The sequence below is a fragment of the Anthonomus grandis genome, chromosome 2 (genome assembly GCF_022605725.1).
Source record: "Anthonomus grandis grandis chromosome 2, icAntGran1.3, whole genome shotgun sequence".
NCBI lineage: Eukaryota > Metazoa > Arthropoda > Insecta > Coleoptera > Curculionidae > Anthonomus > Anthonomus grandis.
Window position 1 is genome coordinate 1,340,828 of NC_065547.1, and position 24,833 is coordinate 1,365,660.

General features: G+C 32.4%; 1 long non-coding RNA gene across 1 annotated transcript; it reads left to right on the forward strand.

Annotated features, from left to right (window-relative positions):
• The first annotated feature begins 2,437 nt into the window (after window positions 1–2,437).
• On the forward strand, window positions 2,438–4,167 carry LOC126750618 (uncharacterized). Its single transcript, XR_007665773.1, has 3 exons — window positions 2,438–3,714; window positions 3,768–3,854; window positions 3,919–4,167. It is a non-coding gene; the product is annotated as an uncharacterized LOC126750618 (long non-coding RNA).
• Window positions 4,168–24,833: the final 20,666 nt, after the last annotated feature.

Consider the following 24,833-nt stretch of genomic DNA (forward strand, 5'->3'; position numbering starts at 1 on the left):
CTTTGGCATATACTGTTTTAGGGAGCTTCATCCTTTGAATCGGATCATCGACTCATCAATAGCTTGATGTTGACTTTGTTTCAAAGCATTTTCATATATATCAGATAATACATCTAACAAATCCGTAATTTGTAAAGCTTATCAAAGTTTTGGTGATCACGGCCAGGCTGTACAGTGAGTTGTCGTTTAGGTGCAGGTTGGCTAACATCCATGAAAACCTGTCTCTCGACATTATTGAACTTATATGAATGGATCTCTCATTTCCAATCGTGAGGACCAGTAATCCTTGTAGCTGGGTAGCTTTTTTATGCCCATTATCAAATTTATTGCAATAAAACCCTTTATTTCCTTTACATTAGTAGGCGTAAATGCATGACTATTACCTCCGTTTTTTTGCAAGGCATATAAGTTAATTTGAAAAGCTATGTGGTCTAACAGATGCTCAGGGAATATATGCAAAAACATGTCGGTAGGGGTTTCTAGATCGGTGGAAATGTTTGGTCCTATTTCTTCTCCAAATTCTTTAAAATTTCGAACACAGTGTGAGTTGGAGTTAGTCCATATAGTTTTTTTCCGAATTTCCTGGGCTCGTATTAGTGACAAAGGTAGCTCATCCTCACTGCTCCATTCGGCTAAGTCAGCATCAGCGTCTTGGGACAAAGTATCATTCCCAAATATAATAGGAATATTTTCTATGTCAAACAAATCAATTGCTGGCGACGCTGCTGCCGTTGGGCCTACTATTTATGCGTCCCCTTCAATCTCATCTTCACTAACATCTCCTAACTCGCTAATGTTGTCACAAGGAATTTCTTCCAAATAATCATACAGGTCATTGGAGTTGAGATTGTTATAAAATTTATCTGTAAATAAAAATAAAATCCTATAAAAAAATACTCATGAAATTTTGAGAAAATTATTTGCCTAAGAGACTGGTGTCACCGCCCTGAGCACACCATATATTTTCTATAAAACTTATACCTTTTTCTCAAAATTGCGTTCTAGCGATAACATAAATATCATCCTAGATATTTTATTTCTAATATAAAAGCAAATCTTACCACCCATGGTCCCAAAAACTGCTCTAACAACCAAAAAACAGGGAAACTTGTTACCACAACAATACCACGTGCGAACATTAATATGCAAACTGTCCAAATAATACTCGACTCTTATTGGCGCTTAAATTTAGAGGAGCGACACGCATTCGCATACGTCATCAATGATATCTTCGCTGTAAGCACACCAGGACCGTCAGTAAAAATTAATTTGTAAGTGTCCTCACCGCAGGCACACTCTAATTATATAATAATATTGAAAAGGGGTTATATAATAATATTGAAATGAAAATATAAAATATTGATATTAATGATTTTAAAATGTTTAGCTTAATACGCTGACGTTTTTTAGAACTAAAATTTAATACGTTTAAAGAGAAGCTGTTATACTAATAACTGAGTACGTACTTTTTTTTTGAAAACTTGACCTATGTTTTTTCGTATTTACCTAATTAAAAAAAAAACGTTTTGTATGATCTAAACAACCTAATTTTTATTAAAATTAGAAATACGAAAAAAATTCGTTTACATTTTCCCAAATATTAAAAAATGCAATATTATATTTAGCTAATATTAATAAAAACAATTTTTTTAAGCTGTATAAAAAATTAATATATTAGTATATGGGTAATTCTTCAAATTGATGTCAATATTCTGTAACCGCGTTATAAAAGTAAAAGAAAAAGAAAAGTAAGTTCTAAACCAATATCGATATATCCTTTATAATAAATAGAAATGGAATATTTAAAAAAAAAGCAAAATTTTTTTTCTATTTAACAAAAAGAATTTTAAATAATTATAAAATCACCTCCATGGACTGTAACTAACCAATGCATCGACATAAAACTCATCAAATATTACCATTAAAAATTTGAAATTATTTGTTATTTGTATTTTTCTGGACGTTAAAGGGGATAATAATATATAAAAAAACAAATATCGATAAATAAAAAAAATATCATTTTGTATATTACCTAAAACATTCCTGTAACCAGCTCATAAATCAACTCCGTGGCCAACCCTAAAATTAAAAAAAAATACTAATAGATTGTCACGACGACAAGCAGTGTACCGAACTTTGAATCATTTTGTAAGAAATTCTTTTAGTTGTAGTGGGTGATGTGGATGTGTCAAGTATTTGTTTGAATTGTTTAAATTTCTTCAAAGTTTAATACCTAAGTAAGTATTTTTATTAATAATCAACTCCATTGCGTTTATAATAAACCAATCATATATAATAATATGCTTTTTTTTTTGCTTTAGTTAGAAACAATGTCATGACCATTATCCGCATGCTACTAAATGTGAGATTAAGTCATAACCAGTAACTTTATATTTTTGAATTTATTTGAAAATATCACCTCCATGGACATCCACTCCGTGGATTTCGAAGTCCACGGAGTTGACCGATGTCCATGGAGCTGATTTACTTGTGTATATATTTATCGGAATTTAAAAATGTATTAGAAATGCGAATATTTATATAAATATTTTTTACTAGGCCTGTTACAATGACTAAAAAAAGGAAATTGGTGATGAAAAAAGAAGAAAACAAAAAAGAGAAGCAAGGAGAGCAAAGGCGTAGGGATAAAATTAGTTAAATTAATTAAGTTCAAACTGCTCAAGTTTCGATGCACACTATTGTCTGGTATCGAAAAGTGTGTGAGGATATTAAAGCTGAAAGTTTTTGCAGCTTCTCAGAATGCCTTCGTCACGACCCCTCTGCTATAGTTGCTCATTTAGCACCACTGATAAAAACAATAAGAGAAATCATGCCATTTTTAAACAGGGTACATTTTTGGAGTGATGGGCCAAGTACCCAATATAAAAATAAAACCATGTTTTAGTTTATTGGAACTGAGTTGGCTAATTAACTTGGTGTCGGTGAAATATTTTGGAATTACTTCGAAAGCAGACACGGAAAAGGAGCAGTGGATGGGGTTGGTGGCTGTCTAAAAGAACTGCCGACCGATTCGTAGCTTATGGATATGATATTTCAAATTTTGAGCAACTAATCTTTCATCTAAAAGATGCTCGTCCTGGAATCCAAATCGAAAGCATTACGGAAAAAGATATTATTAAATGAGATGAATTATTACCCGATAATTTAGAACCATTTAAGGGTACGATGAGTGTACATCAGTTATACTGGAATGAAAGGGAGCCATATAATTTCGTCGACTTAGTTGCCCAAAGCTGCATTTTAGGTACATACTGCGCTCATTATGGATTAGGACATTTTCTCATAAAAACGCAGTTTTCATCTTTACCTTCTAAAGCGGTTAGTTACAATGACATTTATTCAGATTCCGAAGACGATCAGCCTTTATCTTCCTTCATGGAGATAAATCAGATAAAAGCTCCAAGCTTACCAAGTAACAATTCCTTTGTCCTGGTTGAATGGCCAAAATGCTCTAAAATTTATTACGTTGGGCAAATCATTGACACAGTAACTGACAAAATCTTTGATATAAAATTTATGAGAAGACTTCCTTCACTCAAAAATAAGTTCGTGTTTATTTGGCCAACACAAGAGGATACAGCCCCAGTATCTTTGGCAAGCCCTCAAGCTTTACGAAGGAAAAGATTTGTTTTTAAGGAAGATACTTTTCCGAATTACATAACAGTGAAATAAGAAGTATCTTTAATGTAAAAGGTAACTATAGATTTTAGGATTCCATAGATTATATTTTAATGACCCATTTTCAGGCTGCAATATTTCCTTCTAATTAAATACAAAGCATGAAACTGCAAACCTCATGGACATTAATGACTGGCCTTTGTAAAAGATACAAGGTATTTTTATTTAAAAAATAGAATGTTTTGTAAAATAAAGTAATATGAATTTTCTTGCTTTTAGGCTATTCCATATTACCTTTAACTGAAAGGATTATTTGATTTACTAAGATAGCCAAATTGAACTACATATATGTATATATATATATATATCCGACATATATTTATATACATATATATATCCATACACTGACAACATAGATTTTGGGATAGATATTGCAAGCCAGTCATACAATACAAAATAAATTATTTGTTTAAATGCTTAGTTATCCATTTGGTATATTTCTTAGAATATAATTTTATTAATATGTTAAACAAATTGGGTTTTTAATTATGTGAACAACTCCATGGTAAGTGTTATCAGCTCCATGGACAGTGTTTTTTTAATTTTTTTTATAAAGCTGGATTAGTTTTGTTAATATACAAATGAAATTCCAAATTTTTATTTCTTTTTTTTAAGTTTACGAAATTGTCCCTCTTTTTAAGAAAGACCCATATAATAATTATTATAAACATAAACATAACAGGTACAAAACTTATTATAATTAGTACAGTGGTGGCCAAAAGTATGGAAACTTTTTTAATTTGAATTTTTTTTTAAGAAACCAGGAACTATAATAAAGTTACTCATATTGTGATAGAGTATATATAATATATTACCTAACTTAACATATTAATATTTTCTTGGCCAAAAATTTGGAAACTGAAGAAAGTTATTTATATAAATTAAATCTAAATCAAAATCCGCTAATATTTTGTGGCATATCCCTCCGAATTTATTACTTCTCTACATCTTCTTGCACAGTCTTCACTGGAAATGGCAACCCACTCAGTTTGCAGTATTTCCCACAGTTGAGCCTTGTTTGAAATCGAATGGTTTCGAATCTTCCTGTCCAAATGATCCCATAAATTCTCTATGGGATTCATATTCAGAAAAAACGGTCCATTATTCCATCAATTTTAACCAGGGAGCCAACACCTGATCGGCAGAAACAACCCCACACCATTACGCTTCCACCACCATGTTTTACCGTAGGCATTTGTTATTTGTGGCTGTACCTTGTATCTTTTGGTCGCCGGACATAACGTTTCCCGTCACTCCCAAATAATTGAAACTTACTTTCGTCACTAAACAATAATACAGTATTCCAATTTTGGTGAGACCAGATAAGATGATCTCGTGCAAATTTCAAGCGATCCTTTTTATTTTTCTTTAATATTAGTGGTTTCTTTACAACAACTCTTCCAAAAAGCCCCACTTCATTTAGCCTTCTTCTCACCGTGCGAGCAGACACAGAATTTCCCATTTCACTCATTTCTCCAGAAATATCTATAGAAGTTTGCTTAGGGTCGTTCATCGATATTCAGGTATAGTTCAACTATTTTACTTTTTAAATCACTATAGATAGGTATTTAATTTACTATAAAAAAACAACAGGTAGAAAAAACGAAGACATCACAGGTCAATAATTCTTTTTACGAAACAAAGAGAAAATCAGAAAGATTTAATACACCTTTAGAGAAAAAGTAAATAAATAAAAATTAAAAATAAATTTAAACTATTAGTACGGAACTTTAATTGGTTAGTTGTATTTCATATTAAAAATAACTCTGAAATAACTTCAACAACTTTTTTGGAAAAGATTTTACGAAATAAATAATTATAATAATCATGAAAATAGTGAATATAGTAATAATGTAAATAAAATATAAAAACAAGGATGGTAAGAATTGTAGTATTCCACTTGATGCATCCAGTTTTTCTAAGAGTGGTACATTAATGTACGTACATAACGTTTATTGAAAAATATCATGCTGAGCCGTTATATATAGAAATTGGTTATATAAAAAAAATATAATATTTTATTAAGAAACCCAGTCTTGCTCACATTACAAAATAAAGATGAATTTGCCTATGTATATAAATAAAAACTAGAAACTTGTAAAAAACATTTATTTAGCACACCCTAAGAAAGAAAATTAACAGTAGACGTTAGTAACTGAAACAAAACATGACAAACATGTTGCTCCAAGCTACTTTTATCAATTTACTGGCTTAATAAAATAAATGTGTTATTGTATTTAAATATAATAATACGAATACTGAAATATATCTACAGTATATTTTCACAGGCCTTTAATATTCAGGGTGTTCCTTAAAGACGTGCTAATATTTAAGAGGATGATTGCTGAACCCATTTAAAAAAAAAAGTTCCTATGAACATAATATGTCCTAAATGTCTTAACTTTTTAGAAACAGGGTGTTAAAGTTTTAAAAAAAAATCAGTTTTTTATACCTTAAACAATATTGTAGACATTTTTATGAAATTTAGTACATAATATATTCTATGCATCAAGACGCAATTATTGATGTGAAAAAAAATATTTTCTTTGCCAGTGGTGTCCCTATAGGTCTTCTATTGAATATCTTTATTGAAAAAAATACTTTTTCTTAAAATAAAAGTTATTTTTAACATCCTCAATCACTATTAAGGAAATTTCAGCTCTTGATTTTTTTTCGTCCGACGTATGGTTTTCGCTTAAAAAAATAACAACAATTTTACTTCCCTAAAAAGCCACTTTATTTGTATTAAATAAAGACGCGTTACGCCACTTCCTTATTCCGATTAACTTTTTAAACGCCTTAAAAACATGAGTATTTATTAAATTATTTACATTTTTTAACTTTTCGTACTTCTTGTAATAAATCTGATCCCTTAATTTGCTTGCAAGCGACGAACAAACATTTTCACACCGCATCAGATTTTTATTTTCTAATTAATATTTTCTTGTACCTGTCTGGAAATTGTGTTGTTCTAGCATAGTTTACGGAATTACATATAGCAAAAAAAACGTCATGATTACATATGCCCACAGATGTTTTCTCCGTGATTTAGTGCACTTTTCTATATATTGTGATTTCTATCGTTCAGAATCGATGCGATTTTCTTGGCTTCAAGTTCGCCTAGTGCTTTATCGCACCATAAAAAGCGGTGAAAGTGATTTCTTTACACGTGAAAAGCGACATTCGTTTCGCCCAATCGGTCGCCTCATTTTTATAACATCGGTCTCTTAATATGTTTATGCTAATTTATGATTATTCCTGATGATGTTAATGAGGTCGTTGCCGTTTTGCATTCGAAGGTGTGTTGACATCGGATCTCTTGGGCTTATTTGCATCGAAGAAAGTGAGAATTTTTGCGTGTATCTTAGTACTGTAGGAGTTTTAAAAATTAAAATCAACTCATTTGCATGCATTTTTCCGAGTTAATCCAATGGTACCACTAAAATGGTTGTCCTTAAATTAAGAATTTTGTTTAAAAATTAATGTAAATCCATCGACGCAGTACTCGTTGTCAGCTTCTTCAAAAACTTTGTCTTAGGTGTCAGTATTTGTAAAATGCTTCTACTATATACGGGACAAGAGACCCTGATATTAAAAAAAATTGTTAATATAACTTATCAAATTAAAAAGCAAAAGTTATTCCTGTATGATATTCAATTAAGAATTATACAAGTTTTTTCATCACTCATAATACTAGAGAAGTGAAAAAGTGAAATTTCGACCCATAAATCGGGATAAATGTGCCTGATATCCGGAAATCATGGACGATCGCTATAAAATTTGATCTCTCATCTGTATTGGATCCAAATACGTCAGGAAATTAACATTTCCAGATGATCCAGAATGTTCCTGGAACGTGAAACGAGGTAGAAAGTGGAAAAGTGGACTTTTGACCCATAAATTGAGGTAAATGTGCTTTTGACATCCAGAAATCATGGACGATCACTATGAAATTGCATCTCCCATTGGTATCATTTATATTGCCTTTAATTATTTCAAATGGGGTCAATATTGTAATCTTATGAATGGAATTGTTGTATCCTAATAAAATTCATTTTATTATTAATTGTTCTGTAGTGAATTTATTTGTATATTTAATGCAACGATAATGTTCTATTAGTGTTGAATAAAAAAGTTCTACAGGAGAGTTTGAAATACTGTTGTTTACTACCAGAAATCTTTAAGGTATTTTTTTTTTAAATTCAGTGCCTTTATCACAGAATGTCAGTAAAGCAACATTTTCAGATGATTCAGAAAATTACTGGAACATGAAATGCGGTAGAAAGTGGACTTTTGACCCATATATCGGGGTAAATGTGTGTTCCGTCAAAGCGGAATGGTTACTTATTTATATATATATTTTTTTCTTTATTGGGTCTTGTGTTTAAATATAATTAACATGTGCTTTATTGGTTTTAAATTCTAATCTTATTCTAATTACTTTCGCGGCCTTTTATCGCGTCATAGTGAGACAGCCTTATTCTTTGACCGAGAAGAGTCACACGCATCACCAGGTAGTACTGCACCGAATTTTGATGCAGTCGGAAGAAGCGCATAAACCTTGAACAAAATAGGTTGCTCTCAATATACACACATATTTTATCGCGAGTGAATTCCATGTGCCTTTAAGCAAAATAACCCTCCGGAGGTGAACCTGTGGGACAAGCAGTTTGAAGTTGATAGAAAAGGAAGCGACAGCAAGGTAGGCCACCACTTTAATAGGGTTGTCTTAACCGTCGTAATATTTCATTCCACCTATAAAAATACAGTCCACTATTCTAATTTTACCCCCCATGACTTTTGACATCCAAAAATCATGGATGATCGCTATAAAATTTCATCTCCCGTTTGTATTGGATTCAAATACGTCAGGAAAGTAACATTTCCAAATGATCCAGAATGTTCCTGGAACGTAAAATGAGGTAGAAATTGAAAAAGTGGACTTTTGACCCATAAATCGGGATAAATGTGCCTCTGACATCCGGAACTCATTGACGATCGCTATAAAATTGCATCTCCCGTTTGTATTTGATTCAACTACGTTGGAGAAGTAACATTTCTAAACCATCCAGAATGTTCCCGAAACGTAAAACGAGGTAGAAACTCAAAAAGTGGACTTTTGACACCTAAATTTGGATAAATGTGCCTCTGATATCCAGAAATCATGGACGATCGCTATAAAATTGTATCTCTCGTTTGTATTTGATCCAACTACGTCGGAAAAGTAACATTTCCAAATGATCCAGAATGTTCCTGAGAGGTAAAACGAGGTAGAAAGTGAAAAAAGTGGACCTTTGACACCCAAATTGGGATAAATGTTCGTCTGACATCCGGAAATCATGGACGATCTCTATAAAATTGCATTTCTCGTCTGTAGTGGATCTAAATACGTCAGGAAATTAACATTTCCAGATACTCCAGAATGTTCCTGGAACGTGAAACGAGGTAGAAAGTGAAAAAGTGGACTTTTGACCCATAAATTCAGGTAAATGTGCTTTTGACATCCAAAAATCATGGACGATGGCTATGAAATTGCATGTTTCATCTATATTGAATTCAAATACGTTAGGAAATTAACATTTCCATATGATCCAGAGTGTTACTGGAACGTGAAACGAGGTAGAAAGTGAAAAAGGGGACTTTTGACCCATAAATTGAGATAAATGTGCCTCTGACATCCGGAAATCATGGACGATCGCTATAAAATTGCAACTCCCGTTTGTATTTGATCCAACTACGTTGGCAAAGTAACATTTCCAAACGATCCAGAATGTTCCTGGAACGTAAATCGAGGTAAAAAGTGAAAAAGTGGACTTTTGACACCCAAATTGGGATAAATGTACCTCTGACATCCAGAATTCATTGACCATTGCTATAAAATTGCATCTTTCGTTTGTATTTGATCTAACTACGTTAGAAAAGTATCATTTCCAAACGGTGCAGAATGTTCCTGGAATGTAAAACGAGGTAGAAAGTGAAAAAGTGGACTTTTGACCCATAAATAGGGATAAATGTGCCTCTGACATTCAGGCATAATGAACGATCGCTATAAAAGTCCATTTCTCGTCTTTACCGGATCTAAATACGTCAGGCAATTAACATTTCCAGATGATCCAGAATGTTCCTGGAACGTGAAACGAGGTAGAAAGTGCAAAAGTGGACTTTTGACCAATAAATTGAGGAAATGTGCTTCTGACATCCGGAAATCATGCACGATCGCTATAAAATTGCATCTCCCGTTTGTATTTGATCAGACTACGTTGGAAAAGTAACATTTCCAGATGATCGAGAATGTTCCTGGATCGTGAAACGAGGTAGAAAGTGAAAAAGTGGACTTTTGACCCATAAATTGAGATAAATGTGCCTCTGATATCCAGAAATCATGGACGATCTCTATAAAATTGCATCTCTCGTTTGTATTTGATCCAACTGCGTTGGAAAAGTAACATTTCCAAACGATCCAGAATGTTCCTGGAACGTGAAACGAGGTAGAAAGTAAAAAAGTGGACTTTTGACCCATAAATTGAGATAAATGTGCCTCTGACATCCGGAAATCATGGACGATCGCTATAAAATTGCATCTCTCGTTTGTATTTGATCCAACTACGTTGGAAAAGTAGCATTTCCAAACGATCCAAAATGTTCCTGAAACGTAAAACGAAGTAGAAGGTGAAAAAGTGGACTTTTGACCCATAAATTGAGGTAAATGTGCCTCTGACATCCGGAAATCATGGACGATCGCTATAAAATTACATCTCTTGTTTGTATTTGATCCAACTACGTTGGAAAAGTAACATTTCCAAACGATCCAGAATGTTCCTGGAACGTAAATCGAGGTAGAAAGTGAAAAAGTGGACTTTTGACCCATAAATTGAGATAAATGTGCCTCTGACATCCGGAAATCATGGACGGTCGCTATAAAATTGCATCTCTCGTTTGTATTTGATCCAACTACGTTGGAAAAGTAACATTTCCAAACGATCCAGAATGTTCCTGGAACGTGAAACGAGGTAGAAAGTGAAAAAGTGGACTTTTGACCCATAAATTGAGATAAATGTGCCTCTGACATCCGGAAATCATGGACGATCGCTATAAAATTACATCTCCCGTTTGTATTTGATCCAACTACGTTGGAAAAGTAACATTTCCAAACGATCCAGAATGTTCCTGGAACGTGAAACGAGGTAGAAAGTGAAAAAGTGGACTTTTGACCCATAAATTGAGATAAATGTGCCTCTGACATCCGGAAATCATGGACGATCGCTATAAAATTACATCTCTCGTTTGTATTTGATCCAACTACGTTGGAAAAGTAACATTTCCAAATGATCCAGAATGTTCCTGAAACGTAAAACGAGGTAGAAAGTGAACAAGTGGATTTTTGACTCATATATCGAGGTAAATGTGCTTTTGACATCTGGAAATCATGGACGATTACTATAAAATTGCATCTCCCGTTTGTATTGGATCCAAATACGTCAGGAAATTAACATTTCCATATGATCCAGAGTGTTACTGGAACGTGAAACGAGGTAGAAAGTGGAAAAGTGGACTTTTGACCCATAAATTGAGGTAAATGTGCCTCTGACATCCGGAAATCATGCACGATCGCTATAAAATTGCATCTCCCGTTTGTATTTGATCCGACTACGTTGGAAAAGTAACATTTCCAAACGATCCAGAATGTTCCTGGAACGTAAATCGAGGTAGAAAGTGAAAAAGTGGACTTTTGACCCACAAATTGAGGTAAATGTGCCTCTGACATCCAGAAATCATGGACGATCGCTATAAAATTGCAACTCTCGTTTGTATTTGATCCAACTACGTTGGAAAAGTAACATTTCTAAATGATCCAGAATGTTCCTGAAACATAAATCGACTTAGAAAGTGAAAAAGTGGATTTTTGACCCATAAATTCAGGTAAATGTGCCTCTGACATCCGGAAATCATGGACGATCGCTATAAAATTGCATCTCCCGTTTGTATTTGATCCGACTACGTTGGAAAAGTAACATTTCCAAACGATCCAGAATGTTTCTGGAACGTGAAACGAGGTAGAAAGTGGAAAAGCGGACTTTTGACCCATAAATTGAGGTAAATGTGCCTCTGACATCAGGAAGTCATGCACGATCGCTATAAAATTGCATCTCCCGTTTGTATTTGATCCGACTACGTTGGAAAAGTAACATTTCCAAACGATCCAGAATGTTCCTGGAACGTAAATCGAGGTAGAAAGTGAAAAAGTGGACTTTTGACCCACAAATTGAGGTAAATGTGCCTCTGACATCCAGAAATCATGGACGATCGCTATAAAATTGCAACTCTCGTTTGTATTTGATCCAACTACGTTGGAAAAGTAACATTTCCAAACGATCCAGAATGTTCCTGGAACGTAAATCGAGGTAGAAAGTGAAAAAGTGGACTTTTGACCCACAAATTGAGGTAAATGTGCCTCTGACATCCAGAAATCATGGACGATCGCTATAAAATTGCAACTCTCGTTTGTATTTGATCCAACTACGTTGGAAAAGTAACATTTCTAAATGATCCAGAATGTTCCTGAAACATAAATCGACGTAGAAAGTGAAAAAGTGGATTTTTGACCCATAAATTCAGGTAAATGTGCCTCTGACATCCGGAAATCATGGACGATCGCTATAAAATTGCAACTCTCGTTTGTATTTGATCCAACTACGTTGGAAAAGTAACATTTCTAAATGATCCAGAATGTTCCTGAAACATAAATCGACGTAGAAAGTGAAAAAGTGGATTTTTGACCCATAAATTCAGGTAAATGTGCCTCTGACATCCGGAAATCATGGACGATCGCTATAAAATTGCATCTCCCGTTTGTATTTGATCCGACTACGTTGGAAAAGTAACATTTCCAAACGATCCAGAATGTTCCTGGAACGTGAAACGAGGTAGAAAGTGCAAAAGTGGACTTTTGACCCATAAATTGAGGTAAACGTGCCTCTGACATCCAGAAATCATGGACGATCGCTATAAAATTGCAACTCTCGTTTGTATTTGATCCAACTACGTTGGAAAAGTAACATTTCTAAATGATCCAGAATGTTTCTGAAACATAAATCGACGTAGAAAGTGAAAAAGTGGACTTTTGACCCATAAATTGAGATAAATGTGCCTCTGACATCCGGAAATCATGGACGATCGCTATAAAATTGCATCTCCTGTTTGTATTTCATCCAACTACGTTGGAAAAGTAACATTTCCAAACGATCCAGAATGTTCCTGGAACGTAAATCGAGGTAGAAAGTGAAAAAGTGGACTTTTGACCCATAAATTGAGATAAATGTGCCTCTGACATCCGGAAATCATGGACGATCGCTATAAAATTGCATCTCCCGTTTGTATTTGATCCAACTACGTTGAAAAAGTAACATTTCCAGACGATCCAGAATGTTCCTGGAACGTGAAATGCGGTAGAAATTGGGGCAATAGTATAGCACCACCTAAAATAGATTTTCCTACTTATTAAACCGTTTTGAGTAAATCGTGTATAATCATCATAACTGGCAACTTTTTGTAAGAAATTATGACAACTGTCAGTCATCAAATGTCATTTATTTAAAAAAAAAGAATTCCTTAAAAATCTTATATAATCTCTAAAGATGAGAGAGACTGGTCAAAAAAAGGCAAATTTCACAAAATATATTAGACATAACTTAATGAAACAAACGAGAGAACGTTCCTCTATAATCATTGTTTGAGATGTAAATAGATTGCAGAAATACATTTTCAGTTACAGGAGTTTTTCCAGTGCCATGTCTAGTAGAATCATAAACCTCAAAAATATTACGATATGTCAGAAACTGCTTCAATTCAATGGTAAAAGCAGATTTTTGGTACCACTGATGGATTTCTTAATATATTTTTTTTAAATTAAAATAAATATATCGACATCGATACTAATTTTCCTCTCATTCTTACCAACTTATCCAATATGGTATCATGAGATCTTGCGTTGATGTCATCTATGGGCAACTATCAAGCAATTGAGGTAAATAAGAGCCATTTTTTTCTACCTTTTCTTAAAAAATTACAATAAATCCATCGAGATGTTACTCATTTTAAGCTATTTTTACCCAACGAATTAACCAAATTTAAATTTTTAATATTTCATATAAAATTCTTCCAATATTGTCGTGATCCAGATCATCGTTTTTGCGCTTCCCGTTATCCAGAAAAGAGGAGGAGAATTTCCTCTCCGATTTTCGGGATATTCAGTGGGAGCCCGGGCGTCGCGACGGTCTCGCTGTATTTCGACGCTTACGGACGGCGTCGATCGCTTTTCGACCGACGACGTCTGGATAACCTAATTTCGTGGCGGGGTGTGTTCTGGAAAGCGGCTGAATCTGGCGAGATGTATCGGAGTTTTCCAGACTGTCCTTTAACCATAAATATATAATTTTAAAGGGCTTTGATCGATGAATTTGGTTGAGGCCACTGTTATTGCTTTTTTAGGTATACAGCTCAAGCAACACATCATATATTATTATTGTTAAGGTCAACGATTTTTTAGTAAATTTTTGGTTTTGGGATATTTTACAACCTTAAATGGTCAAGGTATATTTATTAAACTGTATAATGTACATATATCATATACGATTCTTTTTATACAAGGAAGAAAATTTCGGCATTTAAAAAAATTGACACGGGATTTACATAATTAACTAGTTTTAAACTCGATTGATACACCTCAAATATTTTATGAAGTTCTTTTGAAAAATCACCGTTTCGGTCGTAATATCCAATCTAATAGCAATGTTTTGGTATTAAACATTCATTAATATATAAATAACTATATAAAATTTAAATAAACAAACTGTGTTATTAGATTAGATATTAACGAGAAAACCAGGTGCTATTCATGCATATTATTTAAAAAAACAATGATTTTTGAAAAGAATTTCTTACTGGTAAGTTGTGTGGGGTGGGTGGGGGGGGCAAGGGTTGAGTTAATGAAAAACGGTTTTTTTGCAGAATATAATTGGCTGAGAAAAAATGCTTTTTAAGAAAGTTATAGGTGATAAAAAATCCATAGTTTTTGTATTTATACTTTTCTCACATAACCTTAAGGTTTTCGAGTAAAACGTGAAAAAACTGAAAATAGTATAATAGCATTAGTTGTGCCATTTTTTATCAAAAAATAAAAACATTGAGAAAAAGTCTGTGGCGCATAATTTTTTTGTTAAAAATATTGGTTAGGGTGTCTTCCGGGACGCCACTGGACATAATAATTTTAATCTAATTGAGGCTAAATTAACCTCTTACTGCCCTCAATATCACTGTTAAATTTGAACAAGATCGACTAAAAGCTTATTAAGATATTTAGGAAAAACCGATTTTTAAAAAAGGTTTGACATGACCCGGTCTTTTGAAAATGAAGCATTTCTGGACCTATGTTTATGTGAATCTTTCATCTTGTAATTACTCATAGAATCACCTCCTGGAGTTTGGCCACGTACTTAAATAACACCCGGTATATAATTATATCAAATTTAAATAAACAAACTGTGTTATTAGATTAGATATTAACGACAAAACCAGGTTCTATTCATGGGTATTATTTTGGAAAACAATGATTTTTGAAAAGAATTTCTTACTGGTAAGTTGTATGGGGCGGGTGAGGGGTTAGGGTAGAGTTAATGAATAACGGTTTTTTTGCAGAATATAATTGGCTGAGAAAAAAATGCGTTTTAAGAAAATTTTAGAAAAAAAAATCTATATTTTTGTATCTACACTGCCCAGTAAAATTAACGCACCACAACATTATTTCAAATTATTTATGGAAATTTCCAAAAAAATGGAAACATTTATTTTTAATTTAAACTGCCATATTACAGACATTCGAAATTTATACAGGTGTTTATTTTACTCGAAGTATATGTTTGTTTTATTTTCATTTTGTTGGAATTCCAGAAAAAATTTGAATTAACATACCTTTTTTTTGCTTGCAAGTTTTATTGGTAAAATTTATCATTTGTGCTGAAAATTTACATTTTGTGAGGCACAGTGAAGTATAGTGTTTATTATGGAACGTCAATCAAAAAATTTGACAGCCGAAGAATGTGCCCAAGCAGTCATTTTACTGGAAGAGGGATGGAGCTTTCGAAGAATTGGTGTATCGCATACATCCGTTTCCCGTATGATTAAGCATTATATTTTTTTATAGGCTGGTTTGAAGTTTTCAAAGGATTTATTGAGAATATTCTTTTGACTTAAATAGTAATGAAATAAACTCTAAGTCACAGGACAGGTCTCAAATTTATGAAATTTAGGTCAAAGAATTACACGTGTTTCGCCCATACTATAGGCATTACAGTCAGCACTTAAGAAGACCTGGTCAAGGCAGACATCGCATAACTATACAAGTTCAAGACCGTTTCATAAGGCTCTCTGCTTTAAGACAAAGGTTTGTGACAGGAAGATTGCTACAGTCACAGCTACAGGAAGCAGATGGACTCAGAATTTCAACTAATTAGCTGAATCTTAACTGCTCGTACTGACTTGGTGGCTATTAAAAATACCACTTTGACAGCTGATAGGTACATAAGGCAGATCCTGCAAAAATATGTGATACTATTTTGCCCTTACATTGGTGAGAATTTTTTGATTCAGCAGGAAAATGTAGACCGCATGTTGCTCAGATTGTTTAAAATTATTTTAATGATGTTGGAATTGAAACTGTTGGTTGGACAGCAAATAGTTCTGATCTTAATCCAATTGAGAATGTTTGAAACATATGTAATCTACCGCCGTTTTCAAGAACTTCCTAACCTTTATATGGACTCACCGGCGATATTGTCTAAATATGGAATAATTAACGTACGTTTTAAATTTCATGTCAGTATGTCAATTGGTTCAGGACCTATGAGAAAAAAACGATAAATCAAATAATACTTTGACACCCTGTATTTCAGTTACTATTAAAGTAAGGATAAGGCAAGTTGACCTCAATCACAGTATTTTGACGTAAGGAATCTACTGTTGTTCTATGTCCCATTACTTTTAGGACACCCTGTATATAAAATTATATCAAATTTTAATAAACAGTGTTATTAGATTAAATATTGAATATATATTTTCTGTAAAAACATTGTTTTTCATCAGCAAAATCCTTACCCCCCCGCCCACCCCAAACATTGACCCAGTAAGAAATTCATGTGAAAAATCAAAGTTTTTCGTTTATAATTTCTAATCTAATAGCACTGTTTTTGTATTAAATATTTATTAATATACTTTTATATAATTATATTAAATTTAAATAAACAAGCTGTGTTATTAAAATAGATATTAATGACAGGACCAGCTGTTATTCATACAAATTATTTTGGAAAACAATGATTTTTGAAAACAATTTTTTACTGGTAAGTTGTGTGGGGTGGGTGGGGGGGTAAGGGTCGTATTAATGAAAACGGAATTTTTGCAGAATATTTTTAGCTAAGAAAAAAATGCTTTTTAAGAAAATTATAGGCGGTAAAAAAATATATAGTTTCTGTATCTATATTTTTCTCACATAACCTAAGAGTTTTCGAGTGAAACGTGAAAAAAACTAAAAAATTGGTAGTAGTGCCGTTTTTCATCGCAAATAAGTGGAAATTCGGTTTTTTAAGATAAGTCATTGAGTTTTAAAAAAAAATCTGTTTTTTTTTTGTTTTAGACAAGTTTTCATTATCTAGACTGAAAAGTACAATTTCTAAATTAAAACTATTGCCATATTTATCAACCGTATATGGTCAAGATATATTTATTAAACTATAGAATATACGTACATCATATACAATTCTGTTTACACATGGGAGAAAATTACGGCATTTAAAAAGGGGAAATTTTTAAATGAGCATCAAATATGGATATAAAACAAAATGCGGTAACTATTTTAACTAACATGGCAACTTTTATATTTCTGTATATCAAATAAATTTATCGGTGAACAAACTTAAGGCATCATTATATTTTTAATCTGCCAATAAAAGCAGGCACCAAAAAATACACAAAGCTTACAAAAACTCTAAATGAGCATCTAATTTTCAAATTCATTTCAACTAAAATATTATATAATCATCAATTTTTTTTCTTAAAAGTTTTTATTTTGCATTCTGCAACAGCTTTCGTTAATGAATTACAAAAAAATCCGGCAACGTGCGTTTATACTGGGGCGACAGTTAACTGCGTTTGGGATTCCCATATACGTTTATTGGTTATGGTGTATATAATATTTCAGTAGTATAAACAGTTGTTTTATGCACCGTTTTATTCGCTTTAAACATTAAATAATCATGGAACTCGATACTGTTTTACCCGAGAATAGTTCTGATGACAATATTCAAATGGAGAATAAAATAGAAATTCCTTCATATCGTTCGGACAGGGATTCGGAGATTGAAAAATTAGAAACAAAAAAAAAAGCGTGGCGATAGTAAGCAGTGGCTCTTTGTAAGAAAATTTGCATGTGAAGAAGCGGAGGAAGTTGTTCGTTCAGAAAATACTTCGTCTATTTTAATAACACATATGACTGAAGAAGAAAAGAAAAGATTTTTATTGCTGTCACAAAGTAAAACGTCATGGCCCTCAGTGTGCAGCACAAATTTATTTACTGTTTGAAGCTACATCAAATGCCGTTTTGCTCTATCGTGTAGAGGCTGCCCATAACCACGAGTCGATTGGAATTCGTTCTGATTACGGAATAAGTCAGGAAGTTAAGACAGAAATAAACAAATTCAAATTCAAATTCAAATTTATTAATCATTTTGGTTATATTATAACAATTTTTAACTTAATTATATTCAATAATAATAGTTAACAGTCATTGTTTTTAACATACACCTAGATGTTGTAACATCTGTTTGTGTATGCTGAGAAATCACAAAATTTTAGTAATAATATAAAATATAACTAACCATAATCTACAACTAAACAAAAATTCTCCAATAAAATTTCCCTTCCCAAAACTATTTAAAAAAATTAAATTTATCTATATTTGAATAAATAAACTTTCTACAGACCTTACTAAAGTTTTTAATATTATTTATATTTTTTAAGCTGTTTGGTAAGATGTTATAAAATTTCGGGGACAAGTATCCTAAAAATCGTTGCCCTATAGTTTTTTTTATGTTTGGTATTTTTAGGTGTCTGTTTATATTATTTCGGGTTGTGTAGGAATGACTAACATAATTCTTGATTTTTTCTGATTTATGTGTATAAATGCATGTTGACAATATGTAAATTGAGCGTATATTAAAAATTTCTTCAGAATATAATTGTTGTGTAGGAAATCTTTTTTGTTTTTTGTATATAACTTTTAAAATAAAGTTTTGTACTACATTAAGTTGTTTTAAACAATTCTTGTATAGACCTCCCCAGACAATCACCCCATACCTTAACAAGGACTCAACCAAGGATTTATAAATTAAAATTAGTAGTTTTTCATTTAAGATATTTCTCAAAATATGAAATCGATAAATAAGTTTACGGATGTTTTGTGTTAATTTTAGAATGTGTTGGTCCCATTTTAAATGTTTATCCACAATGATACCCAGATATTTAGTAAATGAAACTTCCTTGATATCAATTAATTCAAGTTTAATTTGTTGAAAGCTGGGGCGATTAGCAGCTGTTATAGAAAATGCAATATAGTTTGTTTTTTGACTATTGAGACTTAATTTAAAAGAATCCAGCCAGTTCTTGACTGTTGCTAGACCAAGTTCTGCAGTTTTTTTTGTGTCTCCCCAAGAAATTCCGTGAAACACCGCAACCGTGTCATCTGCATATGATATCAGTGACCCGTCATGAATTTTAAGATTGGTAAGAGCGTTAATATAAGTTATAAAGAGTATAGGTCCAATAACTGTTCCTTGTGGAATTCCAATTTTTATATAAGATGGTTCACTAGTCTCATTATTTATTTTTAAAGACTGTTTTCTGTCCCCCAAGTAACTTTCAAAGACCCTTGACACTGGACCTCTAATACCATAAGATCTTAAAGTATCTAGCAAAAGCTCATGCGGTACAGTGTCAAAGGCCCTTGCTAGGTCCAGAAACACTGCCAAACACTTTCTATCACCATCAAAAGCCTGATTCACTCGCTTTGTTAATTCGCAGACAGCATCGGATGCGCTGAGCCCCCCAATGAAACCAAACTGATTTTGTGTTAATATGTTATTTTTTTGTAAATAGTCAATAAGTCTATCTTTCAAACATTTCTCGAAGAACTAACTTGGAAAAATTATTGATCACACTTATAGGACGATAGTTACCTATTTCACATTTATCACCTGATTTATATATTGGAGTGATTATTGATACTTTAAATTGAGTAGGTACTGTTCCTGTTTTGAATATTAGGTTGATAATGTGAACCAATGGTTCAATAAGGTAAATATGAAATTTTTTTATAAATTTTGAGCTAATAGTATCTATCCCAGGCGCTGAATTGTTTTTTAACGAAAAAATATGTTTAATTATTTCATTCCTATTAGTTGGTTTTAGAAACATTGAAGATACACTGTTATGATTAACTTTGAATTGTTTTTTTGGTTTTTTTATTTGGTTTTGCATATTTACTCCTACGTTTATAAAATACTGATTACAAAAGTTTGCCATGTCTTTGTTATTTGAAAATTCTTTGTTATTATTTTTTATTTTTATTATGTCATTTCCTTTAGTAGTAATTTGATTTGTAACCTCATTTATAACCTTATACATTTTGCTCATATTATTCTTAGATTCCTCAATTTTTGTTTTGTAATAGTCATTTTTACATTTATTTATTATTTTACCCAATGAGTTTCTGTATGTTTTATATTGTTGTTCTTTTTCCAAACTATAATTTTTATTCAATTTTCTTTTCATTTTGTCCCTATTTTTTATTGAACATATAATAGCAGCAGTTATCCAAGGTTTTATTTTTTTATTTATTTTTTGTTTTAATATTTTTGTCTCTTCACAGCTTTGTATAATATGTTCGACAACATTATAAAAAATTTTGGTTGCAATTTCGACATCATTAATATTTAAGATAGTGTTTTCCCAATTTTGTTTTATAAGTAAATCTTTTGCCTTCTCATTGTTTAATATTTTTATAGTTTTAATTTTTATATTATTGGAAACATTACCTGCCCGAACCTCGTCTCTAGCAAAATTAAGCAACACAGGATAGTGATCGGTAACGTCAGTTTCCAAAATAAAAGAAAGATGTTTATTTTTGTTTTCCAAAAATTTTTTTTTAAGGAAAATGTGGTCAATACAGGTCCTTGATGTTAATGTGACCCGTGTAGGACCAGTTATAAGGGAGTAGAATCCGTAAGACATCAAGAGAGCTAGGTAGTTATTTGTATCAGCTGAATTTTCAGATAGAGTATTTATGTTTATATCTCCCAGAAGTATTTCTGTTTGCTGATTACATTCACGTAATAAATAATTTTCCAGGTCATCGAGAAAAGACGATACTACCGTCGAGGGAGGTCTATATATACACGTTATGCCATATTGTATATCAGTTATAGCTAAAGTTATCCTAATCAAAGTAATTCCCGACCTAATTAGTTTTATATTTTCTACTTTGTTTATGTTTAAATTATTTTTTATATAAACAACCACCCCATCATTCTGGTTACAGTCTCCCCCATTATAATACATTTTAAAGCCCTCTATATTAAATTCATTACCAACCAATTGCCATGTTTCACCCAAAACAATAATGTCGCAGGATATTAAATTATATGTTTGTAGAAAAACTATCATTTGATCAAAGTTTTTTTTTAAACTTCTTATGTTAAAATGAATGATATTTAAGAGTTTAGAACCTATGTTAATTTTTTTGCTTACATAATCACAGTCCGTACTTTGTTGATCCGCATTATCTAAAACGTCCTGTTCTTGTAGCACTTCTACCTCTTGCCTATTATTTGCCATAACTTCCATCATAGTCAATTTTGTTTTTCAAAAGCGTGATTTGATGTTCAAAAGACGGACAAGTTTTGTCGTTTGCGGCATGATTTATATTGTGCTCCAAATTAAACTTTGCGTTTGCATGAATACAATTGATGCATTTTTTTTGGTTTTTTGGGCACTCCTTAACTGCGTGTTTCTCCCAACAATACTCACAAACTATTTGATTTACATTTGAAGCCTAAAGCTATTTTAAAAAGTCTTAGTAAGATGGAGGGAGTAAAATTACCATCAATGAAACAATTGAACAATTATCTATCAAGTCGTAGACGTGTTAAATACGGTTCCTTAACTATAAGTCTAGGAGAACTGGAGCGATGGATATTAAATCATACAGCAGTTCCCGAGAACATACACCAAGTGGTTGTAATTTCTTATTATATATTCGAGGATGAACCAAAGTCCTTTTGCTTTGCATTGTCTACAAAACATTTACTGGGGTTAGCAGAACGAACGTCATGCAAATATTATCCATGCTGATGCGACATACAAGTTGATTTGGCAAGGGTTCCCGGTATTAGTTATAGAAACTACAGATAAACATAGAAAATTTCATCCGATATGTCTAGGAGTTTCGAGAAACGAGCGTCAGGAAGATTTTACCATGTTATATAATAGTTTAAAAGAACAGGTTTTGTTTGTATACGGACATTCTCTACAACCGTCGGTATTAGTTTGTGATGCCGCAAAGAGCATCCAAAATGATTTTACAGAAGTCTTTGGTCCTGAACCCATTGGGCACATGCAAAAACAAAAATGCAAACCAGGGTTGAACAAATTTGCTCAGAAAAAAACGCCCGAAAAAATATATATTACAAGACACTGATGCTTTACAGTCCGTTACTTCTCCTGAACATTTTACTAGCGCATCACAGCTTGTTATGAGGAAATGAAAAACCCAAACTAATTTTATTAAATATACATCAAAGGAGAGTGGTTAACTCAAAATCGCAATTGGTACCTAGGTGCTGCCCCAGGATCACCAGCCACAAACAACGCACTGGAATCGTTTAATAGAACCATAAAAAATAGCAATACATTACGCGAAAGATTTCCTTTGTCTCATTTTCTGGTTATTGCATCGGAGATGGTTAACGAATGGTCCTGCAAAACTACAGAGGGGTCCTTTTCAATTACTCCGCTTATTAAACTTCCTGATTGGACAAAAGCATATCAATGGGCAAAATTAGACAAAAAAATAATGGTGTTAGATGCCGACACGAAGAACGATGTCTATACAGGGTGTCATTGAAATGGTGTAAAAAAATTCGGGGGGTGATAGTACTCCTTAAAATTTAAAAAAAAGTTCCTATAACTATAGGGTGGAAAATGCATATTAAGGGAGTTAGGGGCACTGAAAGGGTAAATTTAAAAAACGGTTTTTTGAAATTGTAGGCTTAAAAAACGAGATAAAATTTCGAAAAAAAATCCTCTGCCATAAATTTTGACCCAAAATCAAATGGTGATACTGAAAAATAATTTGGAAAATCGGAAAGGGTAGTTTTTGCAAGGGTAGGGGGTTAATTCGTGAATAACTTTTTTTAGGTTATTTTTTTCGCAACGTGGGTTCATTTTTTAAAAACTACATACTTTTTCCTACAAAAAAGGTACTCTTGTTGCACATCGCCCAGAACGATGGTTTTCGAGAAAATTGAAGGCAAAAAGTTTGCTCTGATGGGCTGCTAACTGGTTAAACAACATAAACTTATGAAAGTTATGGGGTTTCAAAAGTAAACAAGTAGTTATTAAATAATTAATTGAAAAATCTAAATTTCATGATTTTTAAAACATCGTATTGCTTTAAAAAAACGAAATAAACCAATTACCAAAATTCCTTATTACTCAGTGCCGATTAATACTGAAGAGCAACTACGTCAACGCATTATCGACTGTTCCAATAACCCCAGGGATATTCCACAGGGTACGCAGATCATGGAGAAGAAGAGCAGATGTCTGCATTGAAATGAATGGTGGTCACTTTGAACATTTACTATGAATGAATTAAGAAATGCATTATTTTAATAAGGAATTTTGGTAATTGGTTTATTTCGTTTTTTAAAGCAATAAGATGTTTTAAAAATCATAAAATTTAGATTTTTCAATTAATTATTTAATAACTACGTGTTTACTTTTGAAACCCCATAACTTTCATAGGTTTATGTTGTTTAACCAGTTAGCAACCCATCAGAGCAAACTTTTTGCCTTCAATTTTCTCGAAAACCATCGTTCTGGGCGATGTGCAACAAGAGTACCTTTTTTGTAGGAAAAAGTATGTAGTTTTTAAAAAATGAACCCACGTTGCGAAAAAAATAACCTAAAAAAAGTTATTCACGAATTAACCCCCTACCCTTGCAAAAACTACCCTTTCCGATTTTCCAAATTATTTTTCAGTATCACCATTTGATTTTGGGTCAAAATTTATGGCAGAGGATTTTTTTTCGAAATTTTATCTCGTTTTTTAAGCCTACAATTTCAAAAAACCGTTTTTTAAATTTACCCTTTCAGTGCCCCTAACTCCCTTAATATGCATTTTCCGCCCTATAGTTATAGGAACTTTTTTTAAAATTTTTAGGAGTACTATCACCCCCCGAATTTTTTTACACCATTTCAATGACACCCTGTATAGTACCAGGAGGTCAAGTATTGGATGTTCAGGCTGAAATACCTTGGAAAACTTTTGATGAATTCAAAGAATTTTTTTTCCACTTGGAGAGTAACAATTCCCAAAGAAAAAGATGATTGGATGAATGGTAGCTGCAATTGTCCACAGTTTTTTAAGATGTATATGTGAAACATCTTCTGGGCCTAGCAATTAGATTAAAATATACAGTTCCGCCTGTAAAGGCAAAAAATATCCATATTGGACAAAAAAGAAAGCGTGGACGTCCAACAAAATCCAAACCTGCTTTGGTAATTCAGTGATGTTTTTAATTTATTGAAGTCTTATTAATAATTTATTTTATGTTCACTCTTTTTTGTTTTGTGGTTCAAATACTGTTTTAAAAATGGCATTTTTTGTTCTTTTTGTTTTATAAATAGAAGACAATAAAGTATATTTGTGATGCCTATTTTTGTTTTGTTTTATGCTCACTAGCTTTTGTCATATTATAAAGTATGAAGTTCAAACAGTTTTTAGAAGCTTTATTATTTAAATAGCT